Genomic DNA, 26,029 nt, shown 5'->3' with positions numbered 1-26,029 from the left:
GTTTCTCCTCCGAAAACTGCATCATTCAGTTTTCCGACCGGTTATCAGTAGTAAGCGAGGCTGGCCGAAGAGGAGAGGAGGAGCGACGGAAGGGCGAAGGTGATCGGCGTCGGCTTGAACGGTAAGTGTTCCGCGTCTCAGTCGACGCGGGCGGAGATGGAGACCGCTGCTGTCCAGATGAATAACGCCGAGCGTAAGAATCCCCTCTGGAAAAGTCCCGTTCGCGCATGTCGTACCCGCGACGCTCGTCCTGCTGGCGCTTGCGGCAGAAGCGCGATATATGGCCACGATATCCACAGTAAAAGCATGTTGGGCGAGACGGGCGCCAAGGCGGGTAGTAGAGGTCGTTCGGCACACCGGGAGATAGCGCACTCAAGTGGACTGACGGAGGGTCGGGTGGGATTGGCCGGAAGTGGACCGGTGGTGCAGCAGCAACCGGCGTGAATGATGGCAGCGGTGAAGTAGAGTTTACGTTGCGAGGAGGCGCGGCCGCAACTTGCGCGTACGTTGGAGGGCTAGACGGAGGTGGCTGGACGTAGGCTGGACCGGTGAATGATGTTAGTTCCTCCCTTACGATGTCACGGAGGGCCATGCTTGAAGGCTGTGTGACAGATGGAGAAGGTTGTGAGATGCCCATTGATTGAAGTTCTCTCGTATGATCTCCCGTATCATGTCACGTAGGTCCCGGTCTGCGGTACGGTGTTCACTATTGCCCGACTGAAGGCGAACAGAATCAAGTTCGTCGAGACGCTGACACGTAGAGACGACGTCCGTGACAGTAGAAGGATTCTGGGCAACAGGGCATTGTAGGCAATGCTTCCGATGCCCTTCAGGATGTGGCGCAGTTTGTCCGACTCGGACATCGAAGAATTGACGCGCCGGCAAAGCGCAAGGACATCCTCGATATAAGATGTGTATGACTCGCCGGGATGTTGTTGGCGAGTATCTAGGGCCCTCCTCGCTAGAGCGGATCGAACGGCTGGCGTGCCGAATACTTGGCGAAGCTGCTGCTTGAAGACAGGCCAGTCGGTGAGGTCGATCTCATGGTTCAAGAACCATGTCTTGGCAACGCCCGTGAGATAAAGCGATACTCGGCGGAGCTTGTTAGAGTCGTCCCAGTGATTAGTTGCGCTTACCCGCTCGTAGTTATCGAGCCAGTCCTCCACATCTTCGCCGCGGAGACCAACGAAGATCGGAGGGTCATGCTGGTGGTTTACGATGTAAAGAGGAGGGGCTTGCGGCGCAGTGACGGCTTGCGGCGCAGAGACGGGAGCCGAAAGGGCATCCACCCACTCACTCTGAGACATGTTGGCGGACTGAGGGTCCAAGCGGCGGCCTGAACGGAGCTCCAGCGAGTAGGCGTTGTAAGTAGAGGTACTGGGAACGTCAATCGACCTCCACCACGTATGACGACTCGGTTGTAGCGAGGTTTATTGGCCGTGAACTCGGGAACGAACAAGCGCAACGGACCCGACAAAGAAGCGCTCGTGCCAAGCAGATGATGATTGTCAGCCAGAACATACGATGATGATTGACTGTTGTTCAGATGAGGATGAAGCGCATAATAGATGCCTACAATATATATATATAGAGTCATGGTGGTTGAGTGGCCGTAGCGTTGCATATATTCAAGTAGATCCTCCGTGAGCGGTCACAACGTGGTTTATTTCGACGTTTGGCCTAGTGTCTGGCCTTCATCAAAATTCATCACTCTAACCTTCATCCTGATGAAGACCACACTATAGGCCGAAATGTTGAAATAAACCACGTTGTGAACGCCCACAGAGGATATACTTGAACATATACATAATATATATATAAATATAAATATATATATATATATATATATCTATGTATATATACATATAAATAAATAAATAAATATATATATATATATATATATATATATATATATATATATATATATATATATATATATGCGTGTGTGTGTTTGTGACGCGAAAAGGCAGGGATACTTCTCCAACCACCATCCCTGCCTTCTCAAGTGAGTGAGTGAGTGAGTGAGTGAGTGAGTGAGTGAGTGAGAACAACATTATTATGGTCCAGTGTAGACGCTGAAGTTGCCACGCGTCACCCGGCTGCTCCCGCGTGGGGGCCGGCAGGTCTAGCCGTGGGAATTTGTGAGGATAGATTGCATTTAGGTATGCTAACTACGGGTACGAATGGGTTGAAGTAAGCGCAACGAGACGGCCTGTGCTCTATTGAGTTTTGAATGTGGCATTGGGAATGCCGCCTTGCCATGCAGTAATAGTTGGTAATCTCGTAGTGTGTAGTAGGTGTGTCTTAAGTCCCACGTCGTCGGCACTGGAGCCGTCGCCCAGGTCGAGAGCGACGCGGTCAGTGAGTGCGCGCGCTGCTGTGTGGGCCGACTCGTTCGGGTTCAGTACAACGCCGTTTACGGAGCCGACATGTACGGGGAACCAATGTATGGTGTGAGGGACAATAGTATCGCTGGTGGAGCTGTTCAATATCCTGGCTGCCTGTGTTGATATGCAGCCCTTTTGAAAGGCTCTGACTGAGGCTTTGGAGTCGCTGTACACCTCTTCGCACCGATCATCAAGCAGAGCGAGTGCGATGGCCACTTGTTCGGCCACCTGGGGATTTGTTGTGCGTACTGTGGCGCCAATCGTAGTCGAGCCCGTGTGGTCCACGAACACCGCTTTGAACTTTTTGCCGTCTCGATATGCTGCAGCGTCAACGAAACTTGCATTTACGCCACCTTTTTCCAGTTGTTTCAGTAGAGCCGTCGCCCTTGCCCGACGATGTCCCTCATTGTGTACAAGGTGAGTGTTGCGGCGTATTGGGGCAACAATGATGTTTTGCTGTATATGTTTTGATATACGCACGTTATTTGTTTCCAGCTCCATTGCGTTAAAACCTAGCTCGCAAAGTATGCGCCGACCAGCCGTCATAGTGGACAAGGGAGCCAGCTGCGAGCGTTGCTGCGCTTCCGCTATCTCGGCAGCAGAGTTGTGCACACTGAGCGCGAGCACGTTCTCAGCGTGTGTACGACGGTCGTTCTTGACGGTCTTTCTGATAATCACGTCGAACTTGTCCCACTCCGACCTAAGCCAGTTTTGCATGGCAACGGTGTAGGTAACGTGGCAGAGCACAAACGCATTCATAAGCCTTAACAAATTCTCTTCCTTAAGGCCTCTATGTCTCTCGGAGACTCTTTTGACGAGTCGAAAAGCGTTGTCAGTCTTGGCGACCATCTTCCGCAGAGCAGTGCCGTTGCCACCCTTCGCTTCAATAAACATGCCCAGGATCCGGATGGTATCTACCCTCGGGATTTGCTCGCCGTCACCCGTGTAAATGTGTATATCGCTTTCTTCGACGGGTTTCCATCCCTTAGGCCAGCCACCTCGTTCTTTTCTATAGAGCAGGAGCTCCGACTTGCCGCGTGAGCATCTGAGTCCCGTTTGGTGCAAGTACGACTCTACCTCGGCGACTGCTTCTTGAAGGGCACCTTGCATCCGGACTTCGCTACCGCAAACGCACCAGATTGTGATGTCGTCGGCGAAGATGGTATGCTTGATGCCGTCCACGCTACCCAGTCTTTTCGACAGTCCGCTCATGCAGAGATTGAACAGCAACGGAGAAATCACAGACCCCTAGGGCGTGCCTCGATGACCGAGTGGTACGTCGTCAGAGAAGATCCCGATGCGCAGCTTCGCTTTTCTTCCAGACAAGGAGGACTTGATGTAGTTGTACAGCCTGGGCCCAAGCTCGAGTTTCACCACAGTCTCCAAGATGAATTCATGCTTGATGTTGTTAAAAGCCTTTTCTAGGTCTAGGCTAAGAAGAGCCTATGTATTTCTAGAGTATTCATCAAGGATTTGGTGCTTAATGAGCAGCATTGCATCCTGCGTTAAAAGGCTGGTAGGAAACTCAATCATATTGTGCATATAAATCTCATTTCCCTCCAGGTAGTCGTTAAGTCTGTTGAGAATTGCGTGCTCTGCCACCTTGCCCACGCACGATGTGAGGGAAATGGGGCGAAGATTCTCAACGCTAGGAGACTTTACTGGCTTGGGAATGAGTACGGTGTCAGCTAGCTTCGATTCCTCAGGAACCCTTCCCGTTTTCCATGCTTCATTGATGAAACCCGTTAGACGTTCTATGGATGCGTCGTCGAGGTTTCTGAGGGCTCTGTTCGTGATCCCGTCTGGCTCTGGTGCCGACTTGCGATTGAGCATTTGTATCATTCTCCCGATTTCAGCCTCTGAAAAGTCTTCGTCTAGTTCAGGTAGAGGAGGATCGCCATACTCTGGGAACACGCCGTCTTCGCCCTCTCGTTCGACCGGCACGTACTTGGAAAGTAATCGGATAACAAGTTCGTCCACCCCCTGTTCTTTAGTGGCTTCGTGAAGGGCACGGGCTAAAGTATGCCTCTGGTTGGCTCTAGTGCTGTGCTCGTCCAGAAGGTGCTTCAGAAGGTGCCAGGACTTGCCATTGCTGATTGTACCATCGACAGACTCGCACAACTCGTCCCACTGCTGTTTGCACAGTGTGTCGTAATGTTATTCGATTTCTTTGTTCAACATTGGTATTTTTTGCCGCAGCCTACGGTTGTGCCTCTGCTTCTTCCATCGAGAAAATAGAGCCGTCTTGGCTTCGAGCAGGTGGGCAAGCCTACTGTCCATCTTCTCCACATTTAAATCTGTCTTTATCTTCTTGGTGGCAGCGGTGGTATCTCTGCGGATGCCCTCGCACCATTCCTCGAAATTGTCAGGAGCACTGGCCCTTGTACCACGAATTCTGCGAAAAAGATCACAGTCAACCACCGTGAACTCTCGGACTCTTCTACAGTCCACTATAATAGAAGTTTTCAGAACGTAGTGTTCGCTGCCAAAATTCATGGCGGCGTTGGCCCATGTAGTCTTTTCAACATTCTTGATGAAAGCGAGGTCTGGCGTCGTGCCCCTGGTCACAGAGTTGCCTACCCGCATAGGAAAAGCCTTATCAGTGAATAAGGTAAGGTATAGTTCGGTGGCGTCCTGCCAGAGGTCGCGACCTATTCTCGTCTCACACGTATCCCCATAAGCCATGTGGGACATAAAAGTCACCGATTATGACAAGGGGCTGAGGACCGGCTAATTCAACAGCCCTTTCGAGAAACGTCTTGAAATGCTGGCGCCTGTGCCTGGGTTTACTGTAGACATTCAAAACAAAAACACTGTTGTTCGGCTGATTGCGCCTTGGTGTGTGAAGTAGGATCTCTACCATTACACATTCGATATTGCATCTGGCCATCTGCAAGTTTTGGGCGACGTGCGTCAGCTTTTTAATTATAAGTGTGCAGACACCTCGTCCTCCTGACTGGCCAGGGACTGCCCGGTAACCATAAATGGACGCTGCAGAGGCTAAGCTCTCTTGAAGTGCTATGATTTGAGGTTTCTTCACTATTGTTCCAAAGTACTGCTGCAAGAGTGCTCTTTTACCAGCGTACCCCCGGCAGTTTCATTGCCAAATACAGACAGTGTCTTTATCCTTATCCATTATGGATTCTACTTTAATCACCGCCCTGGGGAGTCAGTGTGGCTCGAAAAGTTTGTTCATCTTCATATTTAGCTTCTCAGCTATCGCCGTGTACGGGAATGGCCATTTCCACGTTGCCAGGCGACGCACCCTCTGGCGCAGATTCAGGCAGTTTGGCGTGAATTTCTAGGGCAATGGTGGGCTCGTTCATTGCCCTAAGCCCCTCTACTGGGTCACTGAGTGCAGCCTGCATCTGCCTAACACTCTCCGTGAGGCTAGCTACACTCTCTGCCACCATCTTAATTTTCTCTGTATTTGTAACCAGCGTTTGCTTAATCTCCTCGACTTGAGATAAATGTTCTTAAGCTTGCTTACTACCGCTCTGCGTTTGGTTGCCATGGGCCCATGACCAATAGGAGCCGGAACCGGCGTATCGGTGGTTTCGCCTTCAGTTTTGCTGTGCATCGTGCTCAACGTTCTTTTAAACTCCGCCATTTCATTTGCCATTTTAGTAAGCGTATCCTTAAGCTCGGCGTTTTTCTTTTTCAGTCGTAATATCTCCGCGCCTCTAGCCTGCTCTGGGGATGGGTCGCATTGCATGGGTTGCTCGCCGTCATTACTACGAACCCTGTCGGCCCAGGTTAGGCTTGACTTGCCCCTGTTCTGGTCCTCGGTGGCGTAGACTTCCCCGGACAGCTGGAGTCCCATTGCGTGCCCGCAGTCTGTCCTGGGCGAGGGGTCCGGTATGGTGTTCGTTGCGTTAGTCTTTCCCTGGCCAGATCCGAAACCGTGTCCGGAACGGGCACCGGAGCTGGGACGTGGTCTGGTGCCAACCCTGGATTGAGACCGTGTCCTGGACATGGAGCGGGCTCCAGATCTCGAACGGGATTCGAGACGCAATCTGGACGTGGAACAACTCCTGCAGCTGCCTCTGGTTCTGGATCTCTCTCGTGATTTGAATCGGCCTCCAGGAGTCGATGGTCCGGGCTGGCCCTGCTGATGACAGTCGTTGAGATCGAGGAAGCCATCGACATTCATGGATGGAGACCTCTCCTGAAGGGCGCGGGCCCTAAAGCCTCGCCTGCGCCTGACGACATAGGGTATCCGATATTGGTGCTGGCATTCCCTGGATCTGGTGAGGTGCTTTGCGCCACACAAACTGCATAATGGTTCGCAAACTTCATCCTATTCTCGCTAGATAGCTTGTCTGCAATCCTTGCGGACTGAAGCGTTGGGCGTTGGACAGATGTCAGAGCAGTGTCCTAGTCGACCGCAGGCATAGCAACCATCAACTTGCTTTCCGTATAAAGGGCACTTGATGAGGGTGCCGCCATAATAAACATAACTGGGAACCTTGTACCCGTCGAACAGCACTATGATCACGCCAGTATTCTTGATTCTTTTTGCTCCGAGGGCCAGTGGATTTCTCGCGTTGACAATCTTCCAGTCGATGGCTCCTGGATCATCACTAAGAGGAATCCCATGGATGACTCCCTTGCAGTTGGCAGGCGGAGCAGCAACATATGCACTGACTTCGTGGCGCTGTCCGGCCACAGTAATAGCTTCAACGTTAACGTAGCGCTTAACATTGTCTTGGCTCGAAGTACTGACGACCATAATATTTTGCAAGTGATTAGGCACATTGTGTCCGTGTTTTTCTGTTACGGACCGAGCCCCGCTGCACTCCATATGGCCTCTGCCACGAGTGACGCACCAGACTTACTAATACACAGACCACCTCTCGGCCTCACGACGACCTTAGTTTCTTCACATGGCAGCGGTGACGTCTTACTTCCCCTTATAAGGTTTTTCTTTGCATCTCTGAAGCTGTGACGGCCAGGCGTAGGTTCTTGAGCACTTGTCTTAGACGCCAGCATTCCGGCGCCAGCAGCTCTACTGGCCTTCCTCACTTCCGATCGTCTTTTAGTCACCGTAATCCACCCGAAATCCTTGTTATCCTTTTCAGCGTCCCCCGGGGTCTTCGATGATTCATCTTCCATCTCTTAATGTGGCGAGAACAAGTCCTTTTATGTTTGAGACGTGGTGCCTGTGCACCACGCAAAACAACGGCACGGCCGGGCCGAACGGTGGCGCTGTAGCTGCACACTTAGCGTCGTCATCACGAAAGTCACCTATTAATGTACAAATAGTCCACCCACTGGTGTGATTCTTGTGTCCACAGCGTCCCGGTGATCTTATAAGTCCGTTGCGAGCTAATTTCGTGTGAATGCGGCCTCACATAACACTAAGAAGCGAAGAAATCACTGGAGCCAATCGCAACGCGTCCGACCTGCACTGCGCCCACCTGGCCTTCCTCTCGCGTGACACACACACATAATATGAAATCTTGGTAGTCTTGGCTGCGCAAGCGTTTGTTTGGGAAAGACCTCGCAAAACGAACGGGCAGAGGCAGTACACAGACGATGACAATGATGATGATCCAGAGTGGCAATGAGGACAAAGAGACTAGCGGATAATGGTGATTCTCATCATGCAGGGATCAGAACGATGTAAGTAACAAACGCCCACACTATTTCCCCCCACTTGGAAGCGGAAACCCTGGTCACCATAAGTCAAAGTGACGGGGAATGTTTCGTGAAAGGTTTGATGCAACAAACATGGACAATCTTTGTGCTGCGGTAGCGGTGGTCTGTTGGGGTGACAAGTTGTGTCACACAATCATTGACCGGCGAAGTCTGTTCTAAAACAATGTATGGCCCGATGAAGCCTGGTTGGAATTTGTCACAGAGACCAGGAGTGCGAGCAGGTGTCAGAAGCAGCACCTCGTCAGCAGGTTGGAAAGACACAACGCGGTGGGATGCGTCATAGGTGATCTTCCGCTCGCGCTGTCTCGCTTCAGTATTGATGCGAGCCTGATGGCGAGACTGGGCCAGGTGGGAAATGTATTCTTCGCTAGAAGACTGACATAAATTCCCATGGCTGTCAAATAAGAAGACGTCGAGAAAAGTAGTCCGGGTGCCTCCGTACACGAGGTAAAATGGTGAATAGCAAGTTGTTCGCTGAACGGCGGTGTTGTAAGCGAATGTCAGGAATGGTAAAAGAATATCCCAGTATTTGTGATCGGGTTGGACGTAAACGGCTATCATGTCAGGAAGGGTTCGGTGAAATATTTCTGTGAGACCATTTGTCTGAGGGTGGTAGCTTGACGCTGTCTTGTGAGTAGTTCCAGAAGCACGCAGTACTTCATTTACCATTTGTGACAGGAACACCTTGCCGCGGTCACTAAGCATTACACGAGGAGCCCCATGACGCAGGACTATGGCGTGTAGAATAAAGTCTGCAACTTCGACAGCTGAGCCTGTAATAACGGAGGAAGTCTCAGCGTAGAGTGTCAGGTGGTTCACGGCGGTCACTATCAATCCTTTGCCAGCAAATGTGACGGCGAGAGGCCCGTAAAGGTCGACAATTACAACCTCGAACGGCATTGAAAAGCACGGAAAAGGCTTTAGAGGTCCAGCAGGTGCATAAGTGGGGAGTTTACGACGCTGGAATGGGTAACAGAAACCGACGTACCGCGCTACACTAGAATGAAGGCCAGGCCAGTAATAACGACATTGAATGAGGTCAAGAGTTTTTTTTTAGACGAAGATGACCAGCAGTCAAGTCATCGTGGAAGGCTTCGAGTACCTGAAGTCGAAGAGAGCGTGGCAGTACAGGAACCCAGCACTGACCGTCAGGGTGGAAGACGTGGCGGTAGAGAACCACAATGTAAAGCTTAAAGTGCAGAAGTTGACGACGAAGTCGCGCGTATGGTGGATGAGAAACTCCCGAAAAGTGGTCCATAATGCGTCTGCAGTATGAATCGAACCGCTTGCGGGAGATAAATGTTGGCTCGTCACCCGAAAAGGGTTGCCTTATTGATGCGAGCATATAAACTTAGGTGGATATGGCGGTTGAGTTCTCACCAACGCTGATATGGGTAGTTGGAAGCACGCAAAGAGATAATGCATCGGCGTCTTGATGTTCTCTACCTGACTTGTAAGTTATGTCAAAGTTGTACTCCTGCAAGCTTAGTATCCACTGACCCAAGCGTCCGGGCAAGTTCTTCAGTGTAGAAAGCCAGCATAAGGCATGGTGGTCCGGAATGATTGTGAAACGTAACGATTGGCCGTGGAGATAGGGACGGAACTTCTGCACCGACAAAACCACAGCCAAACACTCTTGCTCAGTTATCGTGTAGTTATTTTCGGCAGGGGTGAGTACGCAACTGGCATATGCAACAACTTGCTCTAGGGAAGACTTGTCGCGTTGTAGAAGAATGGCTCCTATACTAAGGTAGCTAGCGTCGGTATGGAGGATAGTCGGTGCGGCTTCGTCAAAGTGACAGAGCAGAGATTCAGACGTGAGTGCCCACTTCAACAGGTCAAATGCCGTTTTACATTCTTAACACCACAGAAGGGGACGTTGGAAGCAAGCAGTTGGCGTAATGAACCAGCAATAGAAGCGAAGTTCTGGATAAACCAGCGAAAATACGAGGCGAAGCCAAGGAAACTGCGAAGCTCCTTCGGTTTTTCGGAACGCGGAAACTGAAGGACTGTGGAAATCTTGTCAGGGTCGAGCCGGATGCCATCTTTGCTAACGACGTGTCCTAAGACCTTCATAGATTTGCTAGCAAAAGAGCATTTGTTAGTGTTTATTTGAAGCCCAACACTGGCAAGGCACGTCAGAACTTGATCTAATCGTTCTAGGTGCTCAGGAAATGCTGACGAAAAGATAATAATGTCGTCCAGGTTGCAAAGGCAACTTTTCCATTTCAGGCCGCGCAGCACGGTATCTATCATGCACTCAAAAGTCGCCGGTGCGTTGAAGAGCCCGAAAGGCATCACGATGAATTCATATAGCCCATCGGGGGTTGCAAACGCTGCTTTCTCCTTATCGTCTTCATTCATGGGGATCTGCCAGTACCCAGAACGCAAGTCGATGCTTGAAAAGAACTCCGCGGCATGTAGGGAATCAAGGTCGTCGTCAATACGTGGCCTAGGGTACACGTCGTTGCGTGTGATCGCCCACAACAAATATATATATATATATATATATATATATATATATATATATATATATATATATATATATATATATATATATATATATATATATGTGTGTGTGTGTGTGTGTGTGTGTGTGTGTGTGTGTGTATGTGTGTGTGTGTGGTGTGTGACGTGAGAAGGCAGGAATGGTTGGAGAAGTAGATGTGGAAAAAGTGCTTCGAATAGAACATGGCGTATGAGCCAGGCCACGTCTCCCAGACATCATAGCGTCCCACGAGTCGACAGGATGAAGACCTCGCAACCACTTAATCAACCGGCAATCATCATCAAGGACCTCAGCGAGACGCAGTGACTGAACGCGCACCACAGAAGTGCATCGCCACTGGACATCGTTGAAACCATCATGACAGAACCATCGACCTACCTTCCCATCTCCACGTACACCGGAGCAGCGGACAATGGACGCGTGCAGGAGCGGTTCTACCTGTTCCAGCTCCACGCTACCACTGCATCATGGTTGGAATGGCAGATGATCACCAACTTCACTCACTACATCTCCGGTGAGGCTTTCAAGTTTTAGTTGACACACATATTAGAAAACGACAAATCGTGGCAAAACATAAAAGAAGAAATGACTGCATGTGTTTCGCGACTATGATGAAGACTTTTTTATTGCCAACCATCTGGAAACAGTCGAACTCGGTCGCCACAGTCAAAAGCACTGCTCACACTTTGGGCCACCTAGAATAAATCGCCCTTTGAAACAAGACCAATTAAAGAACCTTCTCACTGAAAGGCAGCCAGATCTGTTTGCAGGAAGAGTGCACACTGTAAACCAAATTACACCCATATCGGTGTAATATAGTCAATATAACTCACATCCCTACACCCCACAAAATGGGTGTAACAAGCAGGACTACACCTATACCATGGGCGGATTGCTTCACTTTCACCCTAGGTACGAACATTTTTGGGGTGTAAGAGCAAATGTACACCCAAGTAATATTAAGGGCGTAAGTGTGTAATCTTGCTATGACACCTTAACACCCTTAAATAACAAAAGTTGTGTAGGGGTGTAATTCACCCAAGCAGCAAAAAAGGTGTGGGGGTGTTCATGCAGAATCACGCCCCTACACTCATGCGAAAAATACCATAATCCGAGTGTTACCCCTTTCCAGTAGGCCCCCGTGGAAGCACATGAAAGCTTAACCTTTAGCTAGAACTTTCATGCAGAGATGTCCGATTGTAGTGGCTCCTGCCACAGTGTGGTAATACTGGCCCTAGCACTGCTTTTATGGTGCATATATGAAGCACGGCATATAAGGCTCTCATATATAACATGTAATTCTAGTTGAATGCAAAGGCATCACTCAAAATAAGCTGTCACACATAACACAACGTTCACAAAGCCATCTCATAGTGCAAAACGAAATGAAGGGTTTTTTTGTTAGACCCAGAGCACATACAAGTTTCAGAGACAAATGGTAGCTCATTCGCAAACCTTTTCGAATTATGCAGAGCAGTTTGCCATTTGCTACAAAAGTAGACCGGTAATCAGTCGTCAATAGTATGGCATGGAGCTCTAACGACCAAGGCATGCATATCAAAGTACAACAGAAAAGCCTTTCTTTGCACTTAAAAATAAAGAACTAATTTTAACATGCTTCAATGCAACACAAAAGTACAGTGCAGTGAAGCGTACAGACAGCAGGAAGAGTAGTGCAATGCAGCATGCCTTATTTCTCCAATATACTGAAATAATATATCAAAGCACACTGCAATTGTCACATTGATACGCCGCAGTTTGCATGTGTTGTGTCCTGCCTTATGCCTAACATGCAAGGCTAGTGGTATTCTGATGAATGTAATGACAAAACCATCTTAAAATAGCATTGTTATTTTACAATAACCCTTGTGTCTTCAAACATTCAGAATACTGGAGAAACAATAATACAGTAGTGAAAATACTAGGCAAAATACAATGGCTTAATAGTGGCAATAGATACTAACCATGCAGAACACATGATATAAAGATGTAAAATATTAAGCGCATCACTTATTAACATGTCCCCGTGAAACAATGCAACATCAGAGAACATAAAATGGACACACAAAAGCACGGTGAAAGAGTAATCACTTACAGCTAGCAGAGGTGAAACAGCCAAGCTAAGATCTGGAGCAATGTTTTGGAGCATGATATCTTGCTTTTCCAAGAAGAAGATTTAAAGTTGGAGCAGTATTCAGAAAAAACAACGCAGCATTTTCGAGCCTGAAATACCAAATTTACAACATTGATTGATATGTGGAATTCAAGGTCCCAAAACCACCATGTGGTTATGAGAAACGCCGTAGTAGAGGGCTCTGGAAATTCTGACCGCCTGGGGTGCTTTAACGTGCACCCAAATCTGAGAACACGGGCCTACAACGTTTCCGCTGCTATCGTAAATGCAGCGGCCGTAGCCGCGATTCGATCCCGCGACCTGGGGGTCAGCAGGCGAGTACCTTAGCCACTAGACCACCATGGCAGAGCTTCAAATTTACAGTAGTACAACAAATTAGACTGAATCACACAAAACAAAAAAATATTTAGAATTTTTTTGTTATCCGCTTATTCATTCAAAATACACGAGAGCACAGCTATTTCAATAAAAGCAGTCTCTTGAACTCTCCCACTGTGCAAACAATGCTAACCTCCGTATTCCCGAGCGCCCTTCGAAACGAATGTCGTCCTTCACTTGAAGTAGCTGAGCACAGCACCACCGCTTGTCCAAAAATGACGCTGCGTATTTAGGGAATTGCTGCAGATTATCCCTAATATTGGGCGACTTACTTTGCCGAGACGGCGCTGCAGTCGATTTTCTGAAATTAAGGGGAAGCATTTAGTGATAGAACGTTCTAAAATACGGGGGTAAAACTCACAGTAGCATTTGCCGAGCTTGTCAAACTGTTTGACGGGCAACCCAGCAATTCGAGATCTTTGTAAAAGAGGAGCTGAAGGGGGTGTCGAAAAGCAAAAAAAAAAAGTGGCATGCGTTTTTTGTTATTGTTGCTTAAGGCCGCGAAACCTCATAAATCATCCAAAATACGGCCAGCACTCATACTAGTACTCGCTATTGAATTGCATCTGCATGTGAGAGTAATAGACGGAAAAAATATTTTGTGTCCAGCGACAGCGAGCATTAGTAGCCGCTTCCAAATCTTAAAGCACTTTACCGCAGAGCAAAAATGTACTGTGGCAAAAGCGACCTAAAAAAGCATTTTGGTCTTCCCTGCCTATCAAAAAATTGTAGACGTCCTCTGTTATACCCTTCAGAAGGTGTCCGACCATGTCCTTTTCAGACATATACGGGTCTATCATATTGCAGAGCATCAGAACCTCCTCTATGTATGTGGTACACGTTTCTCCGGGAGTCTGGGCTCTTTGAGCCAACGTGCGCTCCGCGCTTTTCTTTTTCGAATCAAAGTCGCCGAAGCATTTCTTGAGTTCTTCGGCGAAACGATTCCACGTTGTTAAGGAATCTTCGTGGTTTTCATACCACATCAAGGCGGTTTCCGTGAGAAACAACGCGACATTTCCCAGTCAGTCGTTGGGATCCCCCCCGTTGTACCGGCTCACCATTTTGTATTGTGTCAACCACGCATCCACATCTTCCCCTGCTCTTCCCGCGAACGAGCGGGGTTCCATATAGTGATACCGAGTTGCAGCCGGCACTGACATTTGCGTGGTTGAGAAGGCGTGACCTTCGCTCTCGGTCATGATGGTTGTTGTCGGTGGCAGACCAGGAAGACGACGGCTCCGGCGAAGTTCAAACAGCTGTGGCTCCGTGGTTCGTCGACGTGCTGTACCCAGCACCTCCACCACTCTGTTACGTTTAGTAATGTGTTTATTACGCTGTGGCGTACTGGTAGACTTGAAGGGTTCGTGCACCGGAGGCCTAACTCGCTAGCCGAACGTCCTCTTCTCTAACTCTTCTCTAATCTGCCTGTTCCCCGATATTCAGAGGTTCATACCCAAATCACATATGCATAACAACACACACACACACACACACACACACACACACACACACACACACACACACACACACACACACACACACACACACACACACACACACATATATATATATATATATATACATATATATATATATATATATATATATATATATATATATATATATATAGTTAAGAATAAAGGAGCACACTTACGAAAATTTCATAATTGTTTACTCTACGTTTCGGCCGTGGCACGGCCTTCGTCAGGATTACAGCAGATGCTCTAATCCTGACGAAGGCCGTGCCACGGCCGAAACGTAGAGTAAACAATTATGAAATTTTTGTAAGTGTGCTCCTTTATTCTTAATTAAATTTGTACCGGACCCACAAAATTTCTTTTTGAATCATATATATATATATATATATATATATATATATAAATGAGATCTAACAGACAATAATGCCAAGGAATGTACAGGTGAAGTTATTAGAACCAATGGAATGTAAATAGGAAGAAAGAAAAGTGGATGAAAAAATAACCAGCCGTGAGCAGGAATCGAACCTACGACCTTTGAATAACGCGTTCGAATAACGCGTTCGATGAGCATCGAACGCGTTATTCGAAGGTCGTAGGTTCGATTCCTGCTCACGGCTGGTTATTTTTTCATCCACTTTTCTTTCTTCCTATCTACATTCCATTGGTTCTAATAACTTCACCTGTACATTCCTTGGCATTATTGTCTGTTAGATCTCATAAATATTGTGTCAAAACACGGAACAACGTTCCCTTAGGTGTACACTTCTTTTTCTTATATATATATATATATATATATATATATATATATATATATATATATATATATATATATATATTCCTATACCGCATTCTTGTTCTTCTAGTGACTTCAATATTGTGGTTTGGGTCAGCGGTTATCACCTGTCCTAAGTAGACACAGTCATTTACAACTTCTAGGGCACTATTACCCAAGTCGAAGCGCTGTTCTCCTCCCAGGTTGTTGAACATTACTTTAGTTTTCTGCAGATTAATTTCAAGACTTACCTTTCTGCTCTCGTCGTCTCGCTCCGAAATCATGAGTCGCAGTTCGTCCCCTGAGTTATTCACTAATGCAATGTCATCATCAAAGGGTACAATATTAGGGTACTCTCCATTAACTCATATCCCTAACTGCTTCCAATTTAGGAAAGAAAAATGATAGGTGTAATCTTAAGGGACAAGAAGAGAGCAGAGCGGATAGTTAAAAAAAGGTGAGTAAATGGACATCGGCCGGCCATATAGCACGTAGACAGGATAATTGTTGGTCATTAAGGGTACTAACTAGATTCACAGAAAAGGCGAGCGGGTTAGGGGATGGCAAAAAGCTAGGTGGGCAGATGAGATTAAGAAGTTTGAGGGTATAAAATGGCAGCAGCAAGCACAAGACCGAGTTGACTGGCGGAACATGGGAGAGGCCTTTGTTATGCAGTGAACGTAGTCAGGCTGATGATGATTATGATGATGATATAATAAATGTACATGCCATCAATGAAAAGAACGGGCAGCGCAGTCGTAGTAATGCAGTGTTTCTAGAATATATTGTCAAACTCTTGGCACAGCTGCTGCAAGCACGTTTTCGTGCTACCCACACTTCCTGGGCCCCCTCAGGACCATTAATACGAATGAGTTACCTTTTTAATCCATTTTCCATCATAAACACTGGTCGACAACAAACGTGTTCTTCAGTGTGTTAACACGAAGCGTCAAAACATGTCGACGCCATTGTCCGGTGATCTGATAGTTTTGCACCGTTTTGTGTATACCGCCATACTGCACTTGATAAGGACCTGTTTTGATGCTGCCGCAACAATGATGCAATCTGATGTAATGCGAATAACGTTTAAAGGCAGTCATTTCGTGGTCTGTGCAGACGTCGACGTATATGTTTGCGTATGCACGAAAACGTTTATATATGGGGAGCTCCAACTTCTCTAAAACACGTTGTCCGGCAACACGGTACGCAACTAATAAGGTATTTGGCTGACACGGAAGTGTTAAAGCGTACACACTCAAATTAAAGTTCCCTATCAGATAACCTATGCTTCTTTACCTACACAGCATTTATACAGTGTTTTTTTTTTCTTTTTTGCAGCAGCACCTTCAAGCAATACTGGATGACGTCGGCAGAACCCCTCCTTGCCACGGAGACGTCATGGGTTCAGTTCTAATACGGAGAAAGATTTTTGTTTTATATTTATGTGTACTTTTCTTGAGTTTTCAAAGATAGACCAGCTGATTTTTCGTTCGCGAGCAATGACGCCAGCAGCAACGCTGTGGGAAAAATTTCTGCAGGACGAGCGCTTCAGTGCTATCACGTTAAAAACACAACGAAAAGGCTTGTGTCTGAAATATCACACAGGTGCCAACCTCTTTTGTAACCTTTTCCTAAATAAGAGACCATGTCTCAGCGTTCGTTTAAAAAAGCGAGACAGCTGCTTGCACTTGCTAGTGCCCTTCTTTTACTTCGGGCTGTTTCTTGCGACTTGGCTGAGGGTAATTTCGGTAAGAGTGGCTTGAGTTTCTCGTTCCTACGAAGCGTAACATCAATGTTTGGAATATTATGACGCTGTCAAGCACTCGGAGTTCACTTGTATGTAAACAGATAAACGAAGCGCAAAGACATCCAACGTGTATCTGTTGCCAGCCAAAGCCATGAAGAGCTTCGTCAAGAAATTTATCGGAGCTTTCATTCTGGTATGCCACATACTCTTCATTGTCAGTGTCTTTTTGAGCTACTTAAGGACTATTTTCTTGAGTGAACAGCACTATCAGACTGCTGAAAATAGTACTGAAGTATTTGCAGAAGAATCAGTTCTGGAAAACACATCTGCGTGGAAGACTAGGCAGGCTTGTCGTCAACCAAGCATCAGAATTTTCTACTTTGTGCACACGGCTCCAAAAAAGGCTGACAAACGTCGTTTTATTCGAAAGACCATAGGTGATGCATTGACTGCGTCGGAAATGAATTCTGCCATTGCTTTCTTTGTTGGAGTAGCGCCAGACCTCAAAGACCACGAAGCAGTTCTGGACGAAGCGTCGCGTGAGGGAGACATCGTTGTACTGAACTTTACGGACACCTACAAAACTCTGACACATAAGTTTCTCCATGGAACAAAGTGGGTATCGGACAATTGCCTTCTGGAACCTTCTGCCACTGTTGTGAAACTGGACGACGATGTTTTGGTGAATCTGTTCGCGTTGTCGGCATATTTGAATAGCGGAGTGATGTCCCTACCTGGAATTCACTGCAAAGTTATTTCAGGGGCTCGACCTTTCAGGCTGCGTAAATCAAAGTGGTATGTGAGCAAACAAGACTATGCTTCGGAAACATACCCGTCTTACTGTGCCGGAGCGGCTTTCATTATGCAACCATCTGTACTGTTCGCTCTCTATGAAGCTTCAACACACGTTCCCTTCTTCTGGGTGGATGATGTGTACGTAACCGGGATCCTAGGAGAATATGCAAACGTTACTCTTGTGCAGATGGTTGACTACATAATAGCTGGAAAAGGAAGAAAGACGCCTGCAGTGAAAGAGACCACCATTTTTCTTCACACTGGCTGGTACCGTATGACGAGTGCCGAAATGGAGAGAATATGGGAGACCTTCAAAGAGTACAATAGAACAGTGAGCCATAATTTCCACAGAAATGTTCATGCCTACTACCGCAGTGTTGGTTAAAGATGCACGTGCGAAGAAAATTTTGTGTGTGCGAAAACTACTTTTTTACATTCTTAGTTGAAAGGTTTCTTGCGCAGGTCAGCTTCCGAGTTTTGCTTAATCTTTTAAACACGTGTATCAGCTAAAATTCAATAAACAGTGGTGCAACAGGTATATGTTAAATTATCTGTTAAGGTTAGCTTTCGTGTGTTGGATGTTAGTTTTCACGTGCAGATCTCGTTAAAAAACCCTGATTAAGAACCGTCAGTAATACACACTTTGCTGGGTTGGTGGACAGACACAACAACGTCGAGTTTAAAATCTGCAAAAAGCAAACTACTTATATGTTCTGTGTACAATGCGGTATACTAGGAGTTTTTTTCGAATGCAGTGCTGTGCTGAGGTAAAGTTGTCAAAGCCTTCCGAATAGCGGTAACGTTGGCGATCAAACTTGTTTGACGATGACTGGCTCCACATCACACCTGTGGCAACATAACCGTTATTATTGTCTAATCTAGACGGTGTCGGTAGCCACCATTGATGCACTAACACAACTAAAAGTGTTTTTACAATTTTTTTCCTGCTGGTTCACCAAGCAAGACGTCTTTGTTCTCGCCAATCGACTTATGAATCAAGTAGTCTCCAGGATAGGTGCGTGTACAAACCTGCGCAATACATCGGGTTAGTGCGAATGAGTGCACCTTAAGAATGACGCATTGATTCAGCAGTTACGAAGAAAGTGACAGCTCGCGAGTGAGAGAATAGGAGCTTTTGGAGTTTATATCAGATGATTCTATGTATTTTTTTAAAAAGCATGCTAACTTCTTATAACGCTCTACACAACGCCTGGCGTGGCCTAGGCTCACTAGTTTCAAAGAAATGGTACCCCACCACCACCATGTGCAGCAAACTTTGAGAAACGAATGTATAAGGCACCACTCGATCATGTCAAGGCAATTGGGTTGGCACTTGCTCAAAGCAGTTTGCTTCATGCCACCATCTCTTTTGGTTATTCCGTCTGTGTTTGTGTTACGACAAATATAGCTGTATAGCGTGAAATGGATACGGGTTAAACAACACAAGGCGCCATGACAATGTTTCTTGAATACGCACTATAGTGCAGAAGAGGGTGACATGTCTTCTGGAAACCTGAAAGAGATACTGCACAAATATTGAAAAAATGAAGCTCCGAAATTTCATTCGGTAGGTGTGACGGCCCAAAAAACAGAGTTCATTTCCAGTACATTTGTTTAAGTTGGCTGTATATTTAGGAATTGTCAGCGCACGGCGGCTGTACGCAAACAGAAGCCGTCAAGTCGGAATCGTCGAAGCCATGCAGGATGCACCTGTTCCTGTCTTCCTCTTCCTTTGTTCCACTTCTCCTTTCATTCCCCTCTCTGCCTTACGCAAAAACACTCATGCTTTACCAGCCGGGTGCACTGTTTGGTTCTCAGATATTCGGTTGTCAGTTTTTCGAACCGTATAGGGGCAGATGAGTGAATAGGTAGACGAGGGCGACGCCCCGCCGAGCTGGTCTAGCGGCTAAGGTACAAGCTGCTAATCCGCAGGTCGCGGGATCTAACCCCGTCTGTGGCGGCTGCATTTTCTATGAAGGCAAAAAAGCTCTATGCCCCTGTGCTCAGATTTGGGTGTGCACGTTAAAGAATTCCAGGTGGTCCGAATTTCCAGAGCGCTCCTCTACGGCGTCTCTCATAATCATATGGTGGTGTTGGGACGTTAAACCCCACATATCAATCAATCAAATCAGATACGGGCGACAGCTGGTATGGTCGGCTTTATTGCTTCGGACGTTTATGACTTCAATAAATGCCACCTCGTCTAGTTCACTGCGCGGCAGCCACACGTAGTGGTTTGTGTAAAACTTACTTGATTGACAATTTATAGTGGTTTCCGCCTGGAACAACGGTTGTCTCTACTGATTGGAGGACCACCTTTTTTAATTCGTTAAAATTTAGACGAAAAACATTACGTTCAATATCCTTTCTAGAAATTCCAGGATTGGTCACAATCAACAAACTGATGCCAGTCTCTGCCTCCGCTTCAAGAAACTTCTTTTCATCTGCAATATTCTTGTCACAAAAATACATGACGTTTCACTCAAATATGGCTTTCAAACTCACGTCTGTCACGGCAACAGCAAGCTTTGGGCAAGTGAGGTCATCTATCCAATAAACTGAAGCAGCGCCTAAAAAAAACACAACGAGGACAAATATTAAGAGGACATATCTTATTATGTGCCGCACTACATACCTATTTTTATATTTAGAACGTAAACTGAGCGAACGGAGTTCTAGCGTTTCAAAGGGCCGCAGGCATATTTCTTGATAAATTCATAAAGTTAGTAAAATTTTATCTTATCTCAACTTTTGTATTACTTGGCGACCATCTTGATGTTCAGCGAAAATAAATTTAGATTTTTCTTGTTTGTCGCTCCTATGTTGTGCAAAACGCTTTTACCTTCTTTTGACGAAGAATTGGCTGAAGTAACTGACAATACAAGGGGGCTGAAGGTCTTCCAGTACTTGTGCACACTTTTTTTCGTAATTTTAAACACTAATCCTTTTTTGACCACTACTAGCTCAGCAGTCTAAATTTAACACTTTTACAACGACTTCCTAACGGCATTTCATTCACGCATGAGCTACCAACAGCCAATAAATTGCTGTTATAGACTTCAGCCTCACTTTCTCGGAGGACATACGGGCTGGGCTTAACAGTCACTTTCAAGCAATGAGATTTCACTTTTTGATGCTGCCCAGTCTAAACTTGTTGCAACCATATATTTAGAGTGAGGAAATCTTCTCCTCACAATATGCAGGATAGTTACATCGGTCAGGTTAAGCGCCTGCATTCGGCTGGCTATCCTGTCTCTGGCCTATTTGTTTAAGGAATCTGCTTTCAAAAGTTGCCGGGGGCTAAGGAAAAGCAGACAGCCTATGTTAAAAAGGCATATTGTTGAACGGTATGTTCATAAGGTAGCACAGTCTTAAAAACGTGGCTAACGAGTAAAACGTGCACATAGCTTTTGCGGCGCTACGTAAGTTGGCTGTCCTAAAATCACGTATTTCTAAAGGACCACGTGCCTGCATTTGTGGGAAGAAACACGCTTAGACGTAGGCGCATTGCCCGGTAAGCATGGTGTGTGATATCCCACACTCAGTTCTGGTCGCGTTTACATCGGTCAAACTGGCCGGTATGAGTTAGAGGAAGTGAACTGTCAGTTTGAATTATTTCGGAAGCACATTCGCCTGTGCATTGTCATTCTTGCCCTTGTGAGGCGAGGGTTCCAAGCGTGTCTAATCTTACCGAAAGCTCAGATGCTCCAGCTATGGTAATATTGGTAACGCGTTTGATAAAGAAAAGAACAGCATATAGTATATCGATGACCTATCAGAGGTTTTGTGCACGCCTGAGTTTCAATATCATTTTTCGTTGCTTGACTAGATATGCCTTTCCCAATATATCATGTTTTGACATGTAGTGATTACGCGAGACTGCGTTGTTTGCGTATGCGTCGTGCGGCGTGTATTCCTCTCAATCCCGCTGTGTACGTAACCGGGATTGTTCGGGGCGTCACGTTCAATAGCGTGACACGCACCGAGTGTTTCTTCAAATAACTTAAAACCTAAGGCGCATTCACACCTAGCCCGGTGTACGTAAGCGGGCAAGCGTATTTTTGAACCGGTGAGGTAGCGAGCGCGCACGGCTGTTTAGAGTGATCGTGTGATCAGAGTGATCAGAGCGGGCATGAGGCAATCCACCGATTCATGATGGGCATGTCGCCATCTTGCGGCACTACGCGGTACTGCGAGCTCGCGTATTGGGCGCTCATTGGCTGCGGCCAAAGCGGCCTACTTTTTCGCGCGGAGAAAATTGGAGCTGGTGCGATCCCGAGAACTGGCCGTGGACTTTCCGCTTTTGTGGATAATCTGCGTTCGCTATCCGCATCCGCCTCTCCGCTTTCCAGATCCGCGCTCGGTGTGAATGTGCCTTTAGTGCGAACATTCGAGTTGGCTTCCTAGCGCTTGTTTAACTTCATTAGGCTGCGTATTGGGGCAAAGAGTCACTTTGTTGGATACACTACCTCGTTCGACGCTTGCTCGGCGTACTACGTTCCAAGACCAACGTCATGACTTTTTTTTTCGCTCGAAACGAATAAAAAAAACAACTGTGTATGCGTTTCTGACCTACCCTATCGGAAAAATTGCTATGGTGGATACTAAAAAACATGGTGGGCGTAGTGGAAATAATAGTGGGCATGGTGGAAATAATAGTTGGCATGGTGGAAATTATGACGGATATGGTGGGACGTAGTGGAAAATATGGTGGATATGCCGAGACATACTGGGTGGTATGGTGTACAGATGACGGGTAAAGCGGAAATGATGGTGGAAAGCAGAGGCTAGATAGTGGGCAACAATGGGACACTGTGCCCACCATTGCGATAATGCTGGGAAGCCCTAAGCATATGGTGGGTGGTGCTCATTATGGTGGGCTACATGGTGTACCAAGCTGAGAAACTCTTCCCACCATTGCGATAATTCTGGGAAGCAGTAAGCAGATGATGGGTGGGCTTGTTATGGTGGGCCACATGGTGTACCAAGCTGAGAAGCTCTGCCCACCATCGCGATAATGCTGGGAAGCAGTAAGCAGATGATGGGTGGGCTTATTATGGCGGGCTATTTATATAGTGTACCAAGCTGGGATCTGTACACTACGTGTTCTACCACCATGATTCCCACCAAAGGTTAGGCCTACCGACCGAGCCCGTACAATTGTGTTATCCGTGCTTCCGGGTTTCAGAATACACCATTTCGACGATTAAGCATGACAATACAGCGCAGCCATGGCATCAATTAACCTAAATGAAGCATTTTTCATTGTGTATGGTGTCCGCTCAAGAAGCAACAAACATCAATGCACCGCGATTAAAGCACTCTCAGGGAACGTAATTTTTGATGGAAATATAAAATCCTATTGATTGGAGGTATATTGCATATTCAGTTAAATGCTAATAAACAACAATTACGACAGCTCACTTAAAAAAAGCATTTCGTCATTTTATGTCTTGTAATGTAACAATGAGTGCTATGGAATCATAATATACCAGTTTGACGCATCTCAATACATCAAAATTGACGACTGAAAAGAATATACTTGCAAAGAAATCATACAGTTGCCAGTGACGCTGCTCTCTCGTGCTTTGTCTTTCTTCTAGAGGTGCTGAAGGCATCTTAAATTTTCTATGATAATGCTGTACCTTCTAGCACAGCAACAAGCATTTCTACACGAGATGGAAGCAGAAGATGAGGAGTGAGAATGGGAGCCGTATCACTATGGCATAAAACCAAATGAAATGGCCGATTCTGTAGCGCAAGAACTGCTTAAGGGTGTATATTTAGGTTTTTTCAAAGATAGAGCATATAACAGCAATCAGATTTTGAGAGGTAGCCATTTGCACTGGTGGGATGGAAGTAATATTCACATGGATAGAATACCAATATTTCAAATTGCCATGGAAGGTTCGTGGGCTCAGTCTCGGCAGACAGAAGTTACGATCAACAGATTTCGACGCCGTGTGCCCGCTTTGAATTTTTTATTTGCACAGGCTGCTCTGTTAATACTGACCACTTATGAATTTTGTAGGAATATAGAAAACATTCGACGTAATTTTTTACATTTTGCAGGTACACATTTATTAGGAGACGACCACTTGTTACTCCGCTGTCAAATATAAGACTACATTTAGGTGCAGAAAGTATGCTAAGCTCCGATGGCTCCGGTTTTGGGCAGTGCCAAGTTTTAGATGAGATTTGCAATTACATTTAGGCTTCTAAACGTACTACATGGTAATGTTTGCTACAACGAATATTGGATAAGTAAAATACATTTAAAAAGTCACAGCTTTGCCGCAAAGGTGAAGCAATGAGCGCGATTGGAACAAAATTAAAGGTCACGTACAGATTGACAAGCAGATCGAAAGGTGGCCCACGTTTCTCACGCACAAATGACGCATGAAACGTATTTACAGGTAGGTGCAGACGAACGCGCATAAGCGTCTCAGTTGTTACTCCGCCATCTATGAAAAGTGCGCCATTTTCGCAAACAGAGGCTGTGCAACAATCGCAGTTAACTTTGTGCACCTGGTAACTACAACAGAACTTTTCCGGCAAATCCCCAAGGCTAGCCAAGACGTATGATCCTTTCCACCGCAAGATAAAGCTGCACGATTGAGCATACACCCCCTTATTCTCTACGCGGGCCAAAGTACGCATGAGAGATGAGAGCCGCTGCGCGCTGGTTGCACCACCTTGCTGATAACACTGAAAACCCCATAGTCCCCTCCTCCGAGAGGCCCGCCAACAGCGGTAAATAGTCGATATAAATAGCTTGCCGTTTGAACGTTGAAGGAGGTAGCTATTGATGGCTCAGCGGTTAACGACTCGCACTCACGACGTGGAGGTCCCACGTTCGTTTCCGCGCGCTAGAGTCTTTTTTCTGTTTTCTTTTGTTTTCTTACATGTTCATATATACAGATAGGTATACATATACGGTGCATGACATCGACGCCCAAACTGACGCCGGCGGCGAAATCAAGCCCGGAGTGTCCATATAGTCGCCATTGCAATAATATGTCTTAAGAATTCACCATATTTCAGCTTGCTATGATGTGGCTGATTCCGCAGTCAGTCTACATTACCCACTATTAATTTTTGTTTATATGATACTTTATCATGCAACATTGTTATACTTATCTAAGTTTAAAACTACGAAGAACATAAACTTCAATTGCCGAATCAAGATGATTTTAGTTCTACGTTTTTTTAGTTAACCTGGCACACACCGTGGAGGTGGTTCCGAGACCTTGTCTCGAAGCGGCTTCCTCAGCACGCTGGACGGCCCAGAGTTGTGCTGTCGGGTTTGAGCTGAGCACTGTAGCCTTCCAGCGTGAGTGGAGGCATCGGTGGAAGAGAGAGATGAATCGGCACTGTTCGAATTGTCTATTAGGCCCTGGCACTTCCACAGCATGAAAATTGCGAATCGCTGTTCGAAAACCACTAATCATATACGTGGCCTTGGTCTGTGTGAGGGCCAGTGCTATAGACGCTTCTGCGTCAGCCGCTTCGGCATGTGCCGTGTCACGGTGAGGCTCGCGTTGTATTTGTCGCGTTGGCTGGTAACTACCGCCACGAAACTTTTTTTGTTGGTATACCACGCGGCATCAATGAAAACCGCTTCATTGTCGTTGGAGTAGCTATAGGTAATGCAGTGTGCACTGGCTTTACGCCGTCGCGTATGGTGTTGGGGGTGAATGTTGCGAGGTAATGGGGGCATGTATACTTGCTCGCGTACTGGTCTTGAAATTTCGACTTTGATGCAGTGCTGCGTGGTACGTGATGCCGACTTTTTCGAGCAGGTGTCAGCTCGGGTGTGTCGTAGATAGGCGCTCGAGCTCGGAAACTTGATGCACCTCGCGAGTTCCTCGAGGGGCCCCGCCACGGTGGTCTAGTACTAAAGTACTCGGCTGCTGACCCGCAGGTCGCGGGATCAAATCCCGGCTGTGGCGGCTGCATTTCTGATGGAGGCGGAAATGTTGTAGGCCCGTGTACTCAGATATGGGTGCACGTTAAAGAACCCCAGGTGGTGAAAATTTCCGGAGCCCTCCACTACGACGTATATCCTAATCAAATAGTGGTTTTGGGACGTTAAACCCCACAAATCAATCAAGACAAATAATCAGTTCCTCGAGGGTGCAATACAACTCTAGCTCTAGCATTTTCCT

The sequence above is a fragment of the Rhipicephalus microplus genome, unplaced genomic scaffold, assembly GCF_043290135.1.
Source record: "Rhipicephalus microplus isolate Deutch F79 unplaced genomic scaffold, USDA_Rmic scaffold_23, whole genome shotgun sequence".
Taxonomy (NCBI): domain Eukaryota; kingdom Metazoa; phylum Arthropoda; class Arachnida; order Ixodida; family Ixodidae; genus Rhipicephalus; species Rhipicephalus microplus.
The sequence above is the reverse complement of the archived record's forward strand: the minus strand, read 5'-3'. Positions refer to the sequence as shown.